The following is a 12,771-nucleotide window of genomic DNA, read 5'->3' as shown; positions in this document are numbered from 1 at the left end:
TTTTAATTTTCCAATACTTAGATTAATACAATAATTCCCACAGGCTTGTTTGTAGCTAAACCGCTTGTGTTATGTCATATGTTCATCACTGATGGAATTTGTCAACCCTGCATTCCAAAAACAATTTTTTTTTAAATTTTCCAATACTTAGATTAATACAATAATTCCCACAGGCTTCTCTTTCTAAACAGAGAGTTTGGCAGGAAAAGCCCCAAACCCAGAGATATTATTGAATGAGTCTGACCTCGTGAAAATGGGGTTTCTCGTTATACACATGTTTTATATATATATATATATATATAAATGTTTATTGTATTTCGTAAAGTGAACTTATGTTTTGGCCAGTTAAATACTACTCCTTGATTAGATCGATTTAAGTCTTCAGCCAAAGAGACTGGACTCCAGTCAAAGGGTGCACCCTATTCCCTATCTAGTACACTACTATAGACCAGAGCCCTATGGAGACATACAGTATATAAGGAATAGGGTTTTATTTGGAACGTCATGTTAACCCCTAATACACCTATTAGTTACATTATGGACCTTGAACAAAGTAATCTAAAGAGTATGGATGGAGAGTCTGTTTGGATCCACACACACACACACGCACGCACGCATGCGCACGCACGCACGCACACACACACACACACACACGCACAACCGACATCATAAGGGTCGAAACATTTCAAAGGTTGTTGAAAGGACACTCAAGGAAACAAAAGTACCATCTCCTCAGTCAGGCTGTCCATAATGGCTGCAACAGAGCAGTGCCCAGCCAGTCATTTTGCTCTCGTCTTAGGGCAGGCGATCTGAATGGCCGTGCACCATAATGGAGGGGGCCCAGCCTGCCAACCTGCGTCTAGGAGTGACATGAAGGGGCTGCTATTTGAGGAGCTGGTCTCTCTCTCATACACACACACACACACACCTGTTGGGTCACCTGTGTCTTGTTCGGACCGTGATTCAGAGGTATGTAATCTCTCCCGGGCATTGAATGTTCCTGACCCTCTCAGGTCTGTTAACTGCTAAACACACATCAGGTGGACGGTCGTTCTCTGGTCCAATGGGGTCCTTATTCCTAAAGGGTTCTGGTTAAAAGTAGTTTGGGGCGCAGCCTCATTCTCCTTGATGAGCACGAGAAAAAAAAAACATTATCAGTCAACATTATCAGGCCACAATATCAGTCAACATTATCAGTCAATGTTATCCGTCAGCGTTATCAGTCAACATTATCAGTCAACATTATCAGTCAGCATTATCAGTCCACGTATCAGTCAACATTATCAGTCAACATTATCAGGCCACAATATCAGTCAACATTATCAGTCAGCATTATCAGTCAGCATGATCAATCCACATACCGGTCAACATTATCTGTCAGCATTATCAGTCCACGTATCAGTCAGCATTATCGGTCAGCATTATCAGCCCACATATCAGTCAACATTATCAGTCAACAATTTGCGTCCATTATCAGTCCACAGAGCATTCATAACAGTAATATGATGGGTCAGTAAGTGGACCTGCAACTAAACAGGTATTGAAGCCAAGTCTTCCATATTAAAGACAACATTAACTCTCTGAGGTAAAGCTTTTAGGTTAGATACATCTCAGACAAGGTTACGACAACTGGGAGGAGAGGGACAGAAAGGAGGAGAAGAGAGGAGGAGAGGGACAGAGAGGAGGAGAGGGACAGAGAGGAGGAGAAGAGAGGAGGAGAGGGACAGAGAGGAGGAGAGGGACAGAGAGGAGGAGAGGGACAGAGAGGAGGAGAAGAGAGGAGGAGAGGGACAGAGAGGAGGAGAAGAGAGGAGGAGAGGGACAGAGAGGAGGAGAAGAGAGGAGGAGAGGGACAGAGAGGAGGAGAGGGACAGAGAGGATGAGAGGGACAGAGAGGAGGAGAAGGGAGGAGGAGAGGGACAGAGAGGAGGAGAAGAGAGGAGGAGAGGGACAGAGAGGAGGGAGAAGAGAGGAGGAGAGGGACAGAGAGGAGGAGAGGGACAGAGAGGAGGAGAGGGACAGAGAGGATGAGAGGGACAGAGAGGAGGAGAAGGGAGGAGGAGAGGGACAGAGAGGAGGAGAAGAGAGGAGGAGAGGGACAGAGAGGAGGAGAAGAGAGGAGGAGAGGGACAGAGAGGAGGAGAGGGACAGAGAGGATGAGAGGGACAGAGAGGAGGAGAGGGACAGAAAGGAGGAGAGGGACAGAGAGGATGAGAGGGACAGAGAGGAGGAGAAGGGAGGAGGAGAGGGACAGAGAGGAGGAGAAGAGAGGAGGAGAGGGACAGAGAGGAGGAGAAGAGAGGAGGAGAGGGACAGAGAGGAGGAGAGGGACAGAGAGGATGAGAGGGACAGAGAGGAGGAGAAGGGAGGAGGAGAGGGACAGAGAGGAGGAGAAGAGAGGAGGAGAGGGACAGAGAGGAGGAGAGGGACAGAGAGGAGGAGAGGGACAGAGAGGAGGAGAGGGACAGAGAGGATGAGAGGGACAGAGAGGAGGAGAAGGGAGGAGGAGAGGGACAGAGAGGAGGAGAAGAGAGGAGGAGAGGGACAGAGAGGAGGAGAGGGACAGAGAGGAGGAGAAGAGAGGAGGAGAGGGACAGAGAGGAGGAGAGGGACAGAGAGGAGGAGAGGGACAGAGAGGAGGAGAAGAGAGGAGGAGAGGGACAGAGAGGAGGAGAAGAGAGAGGAGGAGAGGGACAGAGAGGAGGAGAAGAGAGGAGGAGAGGGACAGAGAGGAGGAGAGGGACAGAGAGGATGAGAGGGACAGAGAGGAGGAGAAGGGAGGAGGAGAGGGACAGAGAGGAGGAGAAGAGAGGAGGAGAGGGACAGAGAGGAGGAGAAGAGAGGAGGAGAGGGACAGAGAGGAGGAGAGGGACAGAGAGGATGAGAGGGACAGAGAGGATGAGAGGGACAGAGAGGAGGAGAAGGGAGGAGGATATAATAATAATAATATATCCCATTTAGCAGACGCTTTTGTCCAAAGCGACTTACAAGTCGGCTGGGGCCACTACTTTTTTTTTTACATATGGGTGGTCCCAGCGGGAATCGAACCCACGACGCTTGGCGTTGCAAGCGCCATGCTCTACCGACTGAGCCACACAGGACCGACTGAGCCACACAAGAGGGACAGAGAGGAGGAGAAGAGAGGAGGAGAGGGACAGAGAGGAGGAGAAGAGAGGAGGAGAGGGACAGAGAGGAGGAGAGGGACAGAGAGGATGAGAGGGACAGAGAGGAGGAGAGGGACAGAAAGGAGGAGAGGGACAGAGAGGATGAGAGGGACAGAGAGGAGGAGAAGGGAGGAGGAGAGGGACAGAGAGGAGGAGAAGAGAGGAGGAGAGGGACAGAGAGGAGGAGAAGAGAGGAGGAGAGGGACAGAGAGGAGGAGAGGGACAGAGAGGAGGAGAGGGACAGAGAGGAGGAGAAGAGAGGAGGAGAGGGACAGAAAGGAGGAGAAGAGAGGAGGAGAGGGACAGAGAGGAGGAGAGGGACAGAGAGGAGGAGAGGGACAGAGAGGAGGAGAGGGACAGAGAGGATGAGAGGGACAGAGAGGAGGAGAAGGGAGGAGGAGAGGGACAGAGAGGAGGAGAAGAGAGGAGGAGAGGGACAGAGAGGAGGAGAAGGGAGGAGGAGAGGGACAGAAAGGAGGAGAAGAGAGGAGGAGAGGGACAGAGAGGAGGAGAGGGACAGAGAGGATGAGAGGAACAGAGAGAAGGAGAGCAGAAGAAGGACAAAGAGGAGGAGAGAAGAAGAGGAGGAGAGGGACAGAGAGGAGGAGAGGGACAGAGAGGATGAGAGGGACAGAGAGGATGAGAGGGACAGAGAGGAGGAGAAGGGAGGAGGAGAGGGACAGAGAGGAGGAGAAGAGAGGAGGAGAGAAGGAGAAGAGAGGAAGAGAGGAGGAGAGAAGAAGAGAGGAGGAGAGAGGAGGAGAGAAGAAGAGAGGAGTAGAGAGGAGGAGAGAAGCAGATAGGAGGAGAGAAGGAAAGGAGAGGAGAAGGAATTGCCACAAAGGGAGTGATGAGATCAGCTACACAAGCAGCTGTCAAGTAATGAGAAGCAGGTGGGGTTTGGTTAGGACATTAACATGAAGGGTTTGGTTAGGACAATAACATGAAGGGTTTGGTGAGGACATTAACATGAAGGGTTTGGTGAGGACATTACAATGAAGGGTTTGGTTAGGACATTAATATGAAGGGTTTGGTTAGGACATTAACATGAAGGGTTTGGTGAGGACATTAACATGAAGGGTTTGGTTAGGACATTAACATGAAGGGTTTGGTTAGGACAATAACATGAAGGGTTTGGTTAGGACATTAACATGAAGGGTTTGGTTAGGACAATAACATGAAGGGTTTGGTTAGGACAATAATATGAAGGGTTTGGTTAGGACATTAACATGAAGGGTTTGGTTAGGACAATAACATGAAGGGTTTGGTTAGGACAATAACATGAAGGGTTTGGTTAGGACAATAACATGAAGGGTTTGGTTAGGACATTAACATGAAGGGTTTGGTTAGGACATTAACCTTTCAATATCAAAGAGTTTCTTCTATTTGTTTTCAGTGTCTTCTTCGTTCTCTCTCCTGTCGTTTCTTCTTCGTTCTCTCTCCTGATGTTTCTTCTTCGTTCTCTCTCCTGATGTTTCTTCTTCGTTCTCTCTCCTGTTTTTTCTTCTTCGTTCTCTCCTGTTTTTTCTTCTTCGTTCTCTCTCCTGATGTTTCTTCTTCGTTCTCTCTCCTGTTGTTTCTTCTTCGTTCTCTCTCCTGTTTTTTCTTCTTCGTTCTCTCCTGTTTTTTCTTCTTCATTCTCTCTCCTGTTTTTTCTTCTTCGTTCTCTCCTGTTTTTTCTTCTTCGTTCTCTCCTGTTTTTTCTTCTTTGTTCTCTCTCCTGTTTTTTCTTCTTCATTCTCTCTCCTGTTTTTTCTTCTTCGTTCTCTCCTGTTTTTTCTTCTTCGTTCTCTCTCCTGTTGTTTCTTCTTCGTTCTCTCTCCTGTTGTTTCTTCTTCGTTCTCTCTCCTGTTTTTTCTTCTTCATTCTCTCTCCTGTTTTTTCTTCTTTGTTCTCTCCTGTTTTTTCTTCTTCGTTCTCTCTCCTGTTTTTTCTTCTTTGTTCTCTCTCCTGTTTTTTCTTCTTCGTTCTCTCTCCTGTTTTTTCTTCTTCGTTCTCTCATGTTTTTTCTTCTTCGTTCTCTCTCCTGTTTTTTCTTCTTTGTTCTCTCCTGTTTTTTCTTCTTCGTTCTCTCTCCTGTTTTTTCTTCTTCGTTCTCTCTCCTGTTTTTTCTTCTTTGTTCTCTCATGTTTTTTCTTCTTCGTTCTCTCTCCTGTTTTTTCTTCTTCGTTGTCTCCTGTTTTTTCTTCTTCATTCTCTCTCCTGTTTTTTCTTCTTTGTTCTCTTCTGTTTTTTCTTCTTCGTTCTCTCTCCTGTTTTTTCTTCTTCGTTCTCTCTCCTGTTTTTTCTTCTTCGTTCTCTCATGTTTTTTCTTCTTCGTTCTCTCTCCTGTTTTTTCTTCTTCGTTCTCTCTCCTGTTTTTTCTTCTTCATTCTCTCTCCTGTTTTTTCTTCTTTGTTCTCTCCTGTTTTTTCTTCTTCGTTCTCTCTCCTAATCATGTCTGTCTGCCGGTATCACTTTGTCCCCACCCAGCTAGCACAATTGGTTCCTTGGAAGTTGTGGGAATGTATGATATTGGTTTAACATTGGTTTGTTGTAGCGAAGCGATGTTTCCTGAGCAGTAAAATCTGAACGATTTTTACGTTTTGAGAAATGATTATTTCTGTTATTTGTAGTTTGCAGGGAGGTTCTGAGAATGTTTATTTGTAGGTTGCAGGAAGGTTCTGAGAACAATTATTTGTAGGTTGCAGGAAGGTTCTGAGAACAATTATTTGTAGTTTGCAGGGAGGTTCTGAGAATGTTTATTTGTAGTTTGCAGGGAGGTTCTGAGAATGTTTATTTGTAGGTTGCAGGAAGGTTCTGAGAATGTTTATTTGTAGGTTGCAGGAAGGTTCTGAGAACAATTATTTGTAGTTTGCAGGGAGGTTCTGAGAATGTTTATTTGTAGGTTGCAGGAAGGTTCTGAGAACGTTTATTTGTAGGTTGCAGGAAGGTTCTGAGAACAATTATTTGTAGTTTGCAGGGAGGTTCTGAGAATGTTTATTTGTAGTTTGCAGGGAGGTTCTGAGAATGTTTATTTGTAGGTTGCAGGAAGGTTCTGAGAATGTTTATTTGTAGGTTGCAGGAAGGTTCTGAGAACAATTATTTGTAGTTTGCAGGGAGGTTCTGAGAATGTTTATTTGTAGGTTGCAGGAAGGTTCTGAGAACGTTTATTTGTAGGTTGCAGGGAGGTCCTGAGAACGTTTATTTTTAGGTTGCAGGAAGGTTCTGAGAACAATTATTTGTAGGTTGCAGGGAGGTCCTGAGAACGTTTATTTTTAGGTTGCAGGAAGGTTCTGAGAACGTTTATTTGTAGGTTGCAGGAAGGTTCTGAGAACAATTATTTGTAGTTTGCAGGGAGGTTCTGAGAATGTTTATTTGTAGGTTGCAGGAAGGTTCTGAGAACGTTTATTTGTAGGTTGCAGGAAGGTTCTGAGAACAATTATTTGTAGTTTGCAGGGAGGTTCTGAGAATGTTTATTTGTAGGTTGCAGGAAGGTTCTGAGAACGTTTATTTGTAGGTTGCAGGGAGGTTCTGAGAACGTTTATTTTTAGGTTGCAAGGAGGTTCTGAGAACAATTATTTGTAGTTTGCAGGGAGGTTCTGAGAATGTTTATTTGTAGGTTGCAGGAAGGTTCTGAGAACATTGATTTGTAGGTTGCAGGAAGGTTCAGAGAACAATTATTTGTAGTTTGCAGGGAGGTCCTGGGAAAGTTTATTTTTAGGTTGCAGGAAGGTTCTGAGAACGTTTTACTCTGGTTCTCTGAAAGTTTTCCTGGGAGGTTTTATTAATACTCTTGAGAACGGAAAATATAGTTTTTTTGTGTGTGTTTTGAATAACTTTCACTGAATGTTTCAAGACTCTCAATAACACCACTAGCTTATTTAGGAGTTAACGTTTAGGAATTCCAAGCACAGACAGGACACATGGGAATTAATTTCCTTAGGCAATAATCATTTCATGCAAAAAAAAACATGTCTTCTTTTATTGTGACACGGCACCAGTGAGATTCAAACGTTTACTCTTCTGTTCTCTAACCATGCAATTAGTCCACTGGATGGACCTAGCATGCTAAATCTAGCTGGTTATCTTGTGTCTGTATTACCATTGTTAGGCCGGAAGCAGGGTAAGTGTGTGCAGGGCATTTTAGTACAGCTGTAGCAGTCAGGCAATAACAAGCTATAGGACATTAATTAATTTATCTTTTAAACCTATTTTTCTGGTAAGTGTCGTTCAGCATAAACCTGCTCTCTGCCACCTGTACAAGGAGATGATCGAGGGTGAATAAGCAACACTTTGGGGTGTTTTGTCTTTGTACTATGAGCTTATTGCTTTGACTTAAAGCGGGGTCAATGAATGTTATTGGGAGCATGCAAGGTTTTAATGTCTTGGCTATTTTAGTCTGCTTCCCTCTTTTACAGCTGTAATGGTCTAGAGCCTGGTGTTGTTGTGGCCGAGGAGCTCAGATTGGAACCAATTATCAGCTGTTGTGCAACATTGACGTCCTTGCCTCTCAGAGACAGACGTGAAAGCTCCCCACACCCACCCCCATCCCCACCCGCTGGACTGGACACAACCCGGCAAACATAAACGTTTGAGAAGACCAGGACTTTATGAAAAAACGAAAAGGGCAGAACAGAAATATGCTCTCAAGTTAGATTCCTGTTGTTCATATCTTAACATGACCTGAACCAAAGTTACTCCAAGGATCTCATGAAATACTTCTAGAGAGGTTTTCTTTCTCCCCTTCTTATGTTTTTGAGTCTTTTAAGGTTTTTCTTAATTGTTGGCTGTAACCATTAGACTTTCATACTAGCTTGAAGTTAAATAAAAAAGTATTTTATTGTTGAAATCGTTTCTTAGTTATTTAAGCACTTAGTTAGTTATTTAGTTATTTACGCACTGCCTCACTTCTTTAGTACACAGCTGCAGTCGCATGCGTTTCCATAGGAACGATGTTCAACAGGCATAAACAAAAAACAGCACTGTCGCTGTTCAATGTCAAAGGTCATCTTTATTACACAACAATAAACAATGTTATACCGTCAACGGTTTGTCTTCGGTGGTAACCTGGTGTGGTAATGTTCAGAGAATCCATTTTGGCGAAGGTACTCATTTTCTAAATATGTTTCTCAAGGATTAATGTAGAGCAAGTGGGAAAATCAAAGCAACACTTTTTCATCCTAAATGGGATTCTACGTTTAGCAACTGTTTAAAGAGCTGTATTACTTCCCCATGTTTCCTCTAAACTACCGTGTCTGGTGTCATTGAGAAGCTCTGAGTCATTACTTCCCCATGTTTCCTCTAAACTACCGTGTCTGGTGTCATTGAGAAGCTCTGAGTCATTCCTTCCCCATGTTTCCTCTAAACTACCGTGTCTGGTGTCATTGAGAAGCTCTGAGTCATTACTTCCCCATGTTTCCTCTAAACTACCGTGTCTGGTGTCATTGAGAAGCACTGAGTCATTACTTCCCCATGTTTCCTCTAAACTACCGTGTCTGGTGTCATTGAGAAGCTCTGAGTCATTACTTCCCCATGTTTCCTCTAAACTACCGTGTCTGGTGTCACTGAGAAGCTCTGCGTCATTACTTTTATCCAATGTAAAAAATAAAAAAAAAAATAAATAAAATAAAAAATAAAAACAATTTAAAATGTAACGTAAGACTGAAAAGAGAAGGTGGGTCACATTTGACAACATGACTTTAAATAGAAGCTTGTGGGAAACCTGTCGGAAACTTTATGCTGAAGTACAGGGTAGTAAACTGCGCTTGGCAGCAACAACCCTACTGCTATTCCCCTACACTTATGTTATTAATCCACTTCCTGCCACTTCCTGCCACTTCCTGCCAGTGTAATCACGTATTAGACAGCTGCTTGTGTCTTTAAAACTTAATGATATGAGTCTATGTATTATTGCAGCCATTCAGAGGCAGTTTTTAATAAGTCATATAAATAAGCATTGAATATTAAACATTTCACGAATCAAATATAATTTTGGACATTTTTAGTACTGTGCTACATGCTACATGCTAAATGCTACATGCTAAATGCTACATGCTAAATGCTACATGCTAAATGCTACATGCTAAATGCTACATGCTAAATCCTATTTTGTCAATGTAGAGCTAAATGATGACAAGAATCTTCAAATAGTAGGCAAAAACCACCTGAATGTTGATCTTAATTAGATTTTTATTATTGAAGATTTGGTGATTTAGATAAATGAATTGTTACAACAAGAACATTTTAAACCCCCCCCCCCCAGCACTTGAGAAACATAGATCAGGAGCGGCCAAACCCTCCAAGAGAGCAAACAGGATTTCTTTTCCGAGCCCTAATTTAAAGAGATAGTTCACCCGAGTGACTAAATGTTTGTGTCCTTACCTTGAAAGCAGTCTTACGAACAAGGAGACTGAAATCTATGAGTTGGTTACCGACCGTCATCATCAACCATTGGTACTTCCTGTTCAGGAGCCTTGTTGTAGTGGTCCCTGGTACCTGTCACTTGCACCGTTCCACCTGATAACAGGGATCAATCCCTGCTTCCAAACCTTCCCACTATTTCTCCCATTAGCCTGTCTCTCTCATTACTGTCTGAATAAAGTGTCAACCCACCTAAAAAAAAAACGTGTTTAAAAAAAACAATATAAAATATGATGATGAATTTCACCTTCCAAAAGAAATCACAAAGTCGTCCAATTTTGTGTGTTTATTTGGGGCGGCAGGTAGCCTAGTGGTTAGAGTGTAGAGGTGGCAGGGTAGCCTAGTGGTTAGAGTGTAGAGGTGGCAGGGTAGCCTAGTGGTTAGAGTGTAGAGGCGGCAGGTAGCCTAGTGGTTAGAGTGTAGAGGTGGCAGGGTAGCCTAGTAGTTAGAGTGTAGAGGCGGCAGGTAACCTAGTGGTTAGAGTGTAGAGGTGGCAGGGTAGCCTAGTGGTTAGAGTGTAGAGGCGACAGGTAGCCTAGTGGTTAGAGTGTAGAGGTGGCAGGGTAGCCTAGTGGTTAGAGTGTAGAGGCGGCAGGTAGCCTAGTGGTTAGAGTGTAGAGGTGGCAGGGTAGCCTAGTAGTTAGAGTGTAGAGGCGGCAGGTAACCTAGTGGTTAGAGTGTAGAGGTGGCAGGTAGCCTAGTGGTTAGAGTGTAGAGGCGGCAGGTAGCCTAGTGGTTAGAGTGTAGAGGCGGCAGGTAGCCTAGTGGTTAGAGTGTAGAGGCGGCAGGTAGCCTAGTGGTTAGAGTGTAGAGGCGGCAGGTAGCCTAGTGGTTAGAGCGTAGAGGTGGCAGGGTAGCCTAGTGGTTAGAGTGTAGAGGTGGCAGGGTAGCCTAGTGGTTAGAGTGTAGAGGCGGCAGGTAGCCTAGTGGTTAGAGTGTAGAGGTGGCAGGGTAGCCTAGTGGTTAGAGTGTAGAGGTGGCAGGGTAGCCTAGTGGTTAGAGTGTAGAGGCGGCAGGTAGCCTAGTGGTTAGAGTGTAGAGGTGGCAGGGTAGCCTAGTAGTTAGAGTGTAGAGGCGGCAGGTAACCTAGTGGTTAGAGTGTAGAGGTGGCAGGGTAGCCTAGTGGTTAGAGTGTAGAGGCGGCAGGTAGCCTAGTGGTTAGAGTGTAGAGGTGGCAGGGTAGCCTAGTGGTTAGAGTGTAGAGGCGGCAGGTAGCCTAGTGGTTAGAGTGTAGAGGTGGCAGGGTAGCCTAGTAGTTAGAGTGTAGAGGCGGCAGGTAACCTAGTGGTTAGAGTGTAGAGGTGGCAGGTAGCCTAGTGGTTAGAGTGTAGAGGCGGCAGGTAGCCTAGTGGTTAGAGTGTAGAGGCGGCAGGTAGCCTAGTGGTTAGAGTGTAGAGGCGGCAGGTAGCCTAGTGGTTAGAGTGTAGAGGCGGCAGGTAGCCTAGTGGTTAGAGTGTAGAGGCGGCAGGTAGCCTAGTGGTTAGAGTGTAGAGGCGGCAGGTAACCTAGTGGTAAAAGTGTAGAGGAGGCCGGGTAGCCTAGTGGTTAGAGCGTTGGGCTAGTAACCGGAAGGTTGCAAGTTCAAATCCCCGAGCTGACAAGGTACAAAATCTGTCGTTCTGCCCCTGAACAGGCAGTTAACCCACTGTTCCCAGGCCGTCATAGAAAATAAGAATTTGTTCTTAACTGATTTGCCTAGTTAAATAAAGGTCAAATATACATATATTAAACAGTGAAATTAAAATTCAAAGCATGCTGACCTGTGCTTTTTATTTTAAATGTTCCACCTTGGTCAGAGGCCTACGTCAAGTCAAAATATGTTCAATTTGCAGGAAATCGATGCTTTAAAACGGTAAAATGTTCCCCGATCTAAGGGTTGTGCTTGGTATGTTTGAAGTACTGAAATTCCAACCTGAAGAACTTTGTTTCTTAAAACTATTTGGAGTTTAATGTGGGACAGATCGAAATGTACTGGGGGAGGGGTGGTCCAAAATATCAATGTAATTTTATATGTATTTATGTTTGTTTTTTTAAATTAGGACAACAATGAAAATAAGACCCCAACTGTATTGTGTAATCTCGGGGGGAAGTGGACAAATACAATCAATCAATCAATCAATCCAAACTGTACAGTGGCCAATTGATGAATGGAAAGAGACATCTATAACAAAACATCAAGTTGAATGACATTCAGACATTGTCAAGTCAAGTGTTAGATAAGCCAATGAGGTAGGGATAGATGTATATATAACGGACCTCTGAGACTATCACAGTGCAGGTGCATTTATACGGAGACTTGATTACACACAGGTGGATTGTATTTATCATCATTAGTCATTTAGGTCAACATTGGATCATTCAGAGATCCTCACTGAACTTCTGGAGAGAGTTTGCTGCACTGAAATTAAAGGGGCTGAATAATTTTGCACGCCCAATTTTTCAGTTTTTGATTTGTTAAAAAAGTTTGAAATATCCAATAAATGTCGTTCCACTTCATGATTGTGTCCCACTTGTTGTTGATTCTTCACAAAAAATACAGTTTTATATCTTTATGTTTGAAGCCTGAAATGTGGCAAAAGGTCGCAAAGTTCAAGGGGGCCGAATACTTTCGCAAGGCACTGTATATTACATATATATATATATATGTGTGTGTGTTTGCATATAACCATGTTTGAACTCAATTAATGAAATACCAAGATTATTATTTTTTCCATAAATGTGCTGAGAATGTTCCAAAGCCTAGCAACGATCCTCCGTCAATTGGACAACCCCACTTTCACCAAGCTCTGAGAAACAAGTGGTTCCCTCTCTCATTCTTGTTCTACCCTGTCAACTCTCTCTTTCTCTCTCTCTGTTTCTCTCTCTCTGTTTCTCTCTTTCTCTCTCTCTTCGTCTCTCTCTCTCTCTCTCTCTCTGTCTCTCTGTCTTTCTCTCACTCTCTCACTCTCTCTCTCTCTCTGTCTCTCTCTCTCTCTCTCTCTCTCTCTCTCTCTCTCTCTCTCTCTCTTCATCTCTGTCTCTCTGTCTTTCTCTCTCTCTCTCTCTCTGTCTCTCTCTCTCTGTCTCTCTCTCTGTCTCTCTGTCTTTCTCTCTCTCTCTCTCTCTCTCTCTCTCTCTCTCTCTCTCTGTCTCTCTCTCTCTCTTTCTCTCTCTCTCTCTTCGTCTCTCTCTCTCTCTCTTCCCTCCTGCCCTCCTTCCATAGTCC

The sequence above is a fragment of the Oncorhynchus masou genome, chromosome 8 (genome assembly GCF_036934945.1).
Source record: "Oncorhynchus masou masou isolate Uvic2021 chromosome 8, UVic_Omas_1.1, whole genome shotgun sequence".
NCBI classification, from domain to species: Eukaryota; Metazoa; Chordata; class Actinopteri; order Salmoniformes; family Salmonidae; genus Oncorhynchus; species Oncorhynchus masou.
This window is presented reverse-complemented; position numbering follows the sequence as displayed.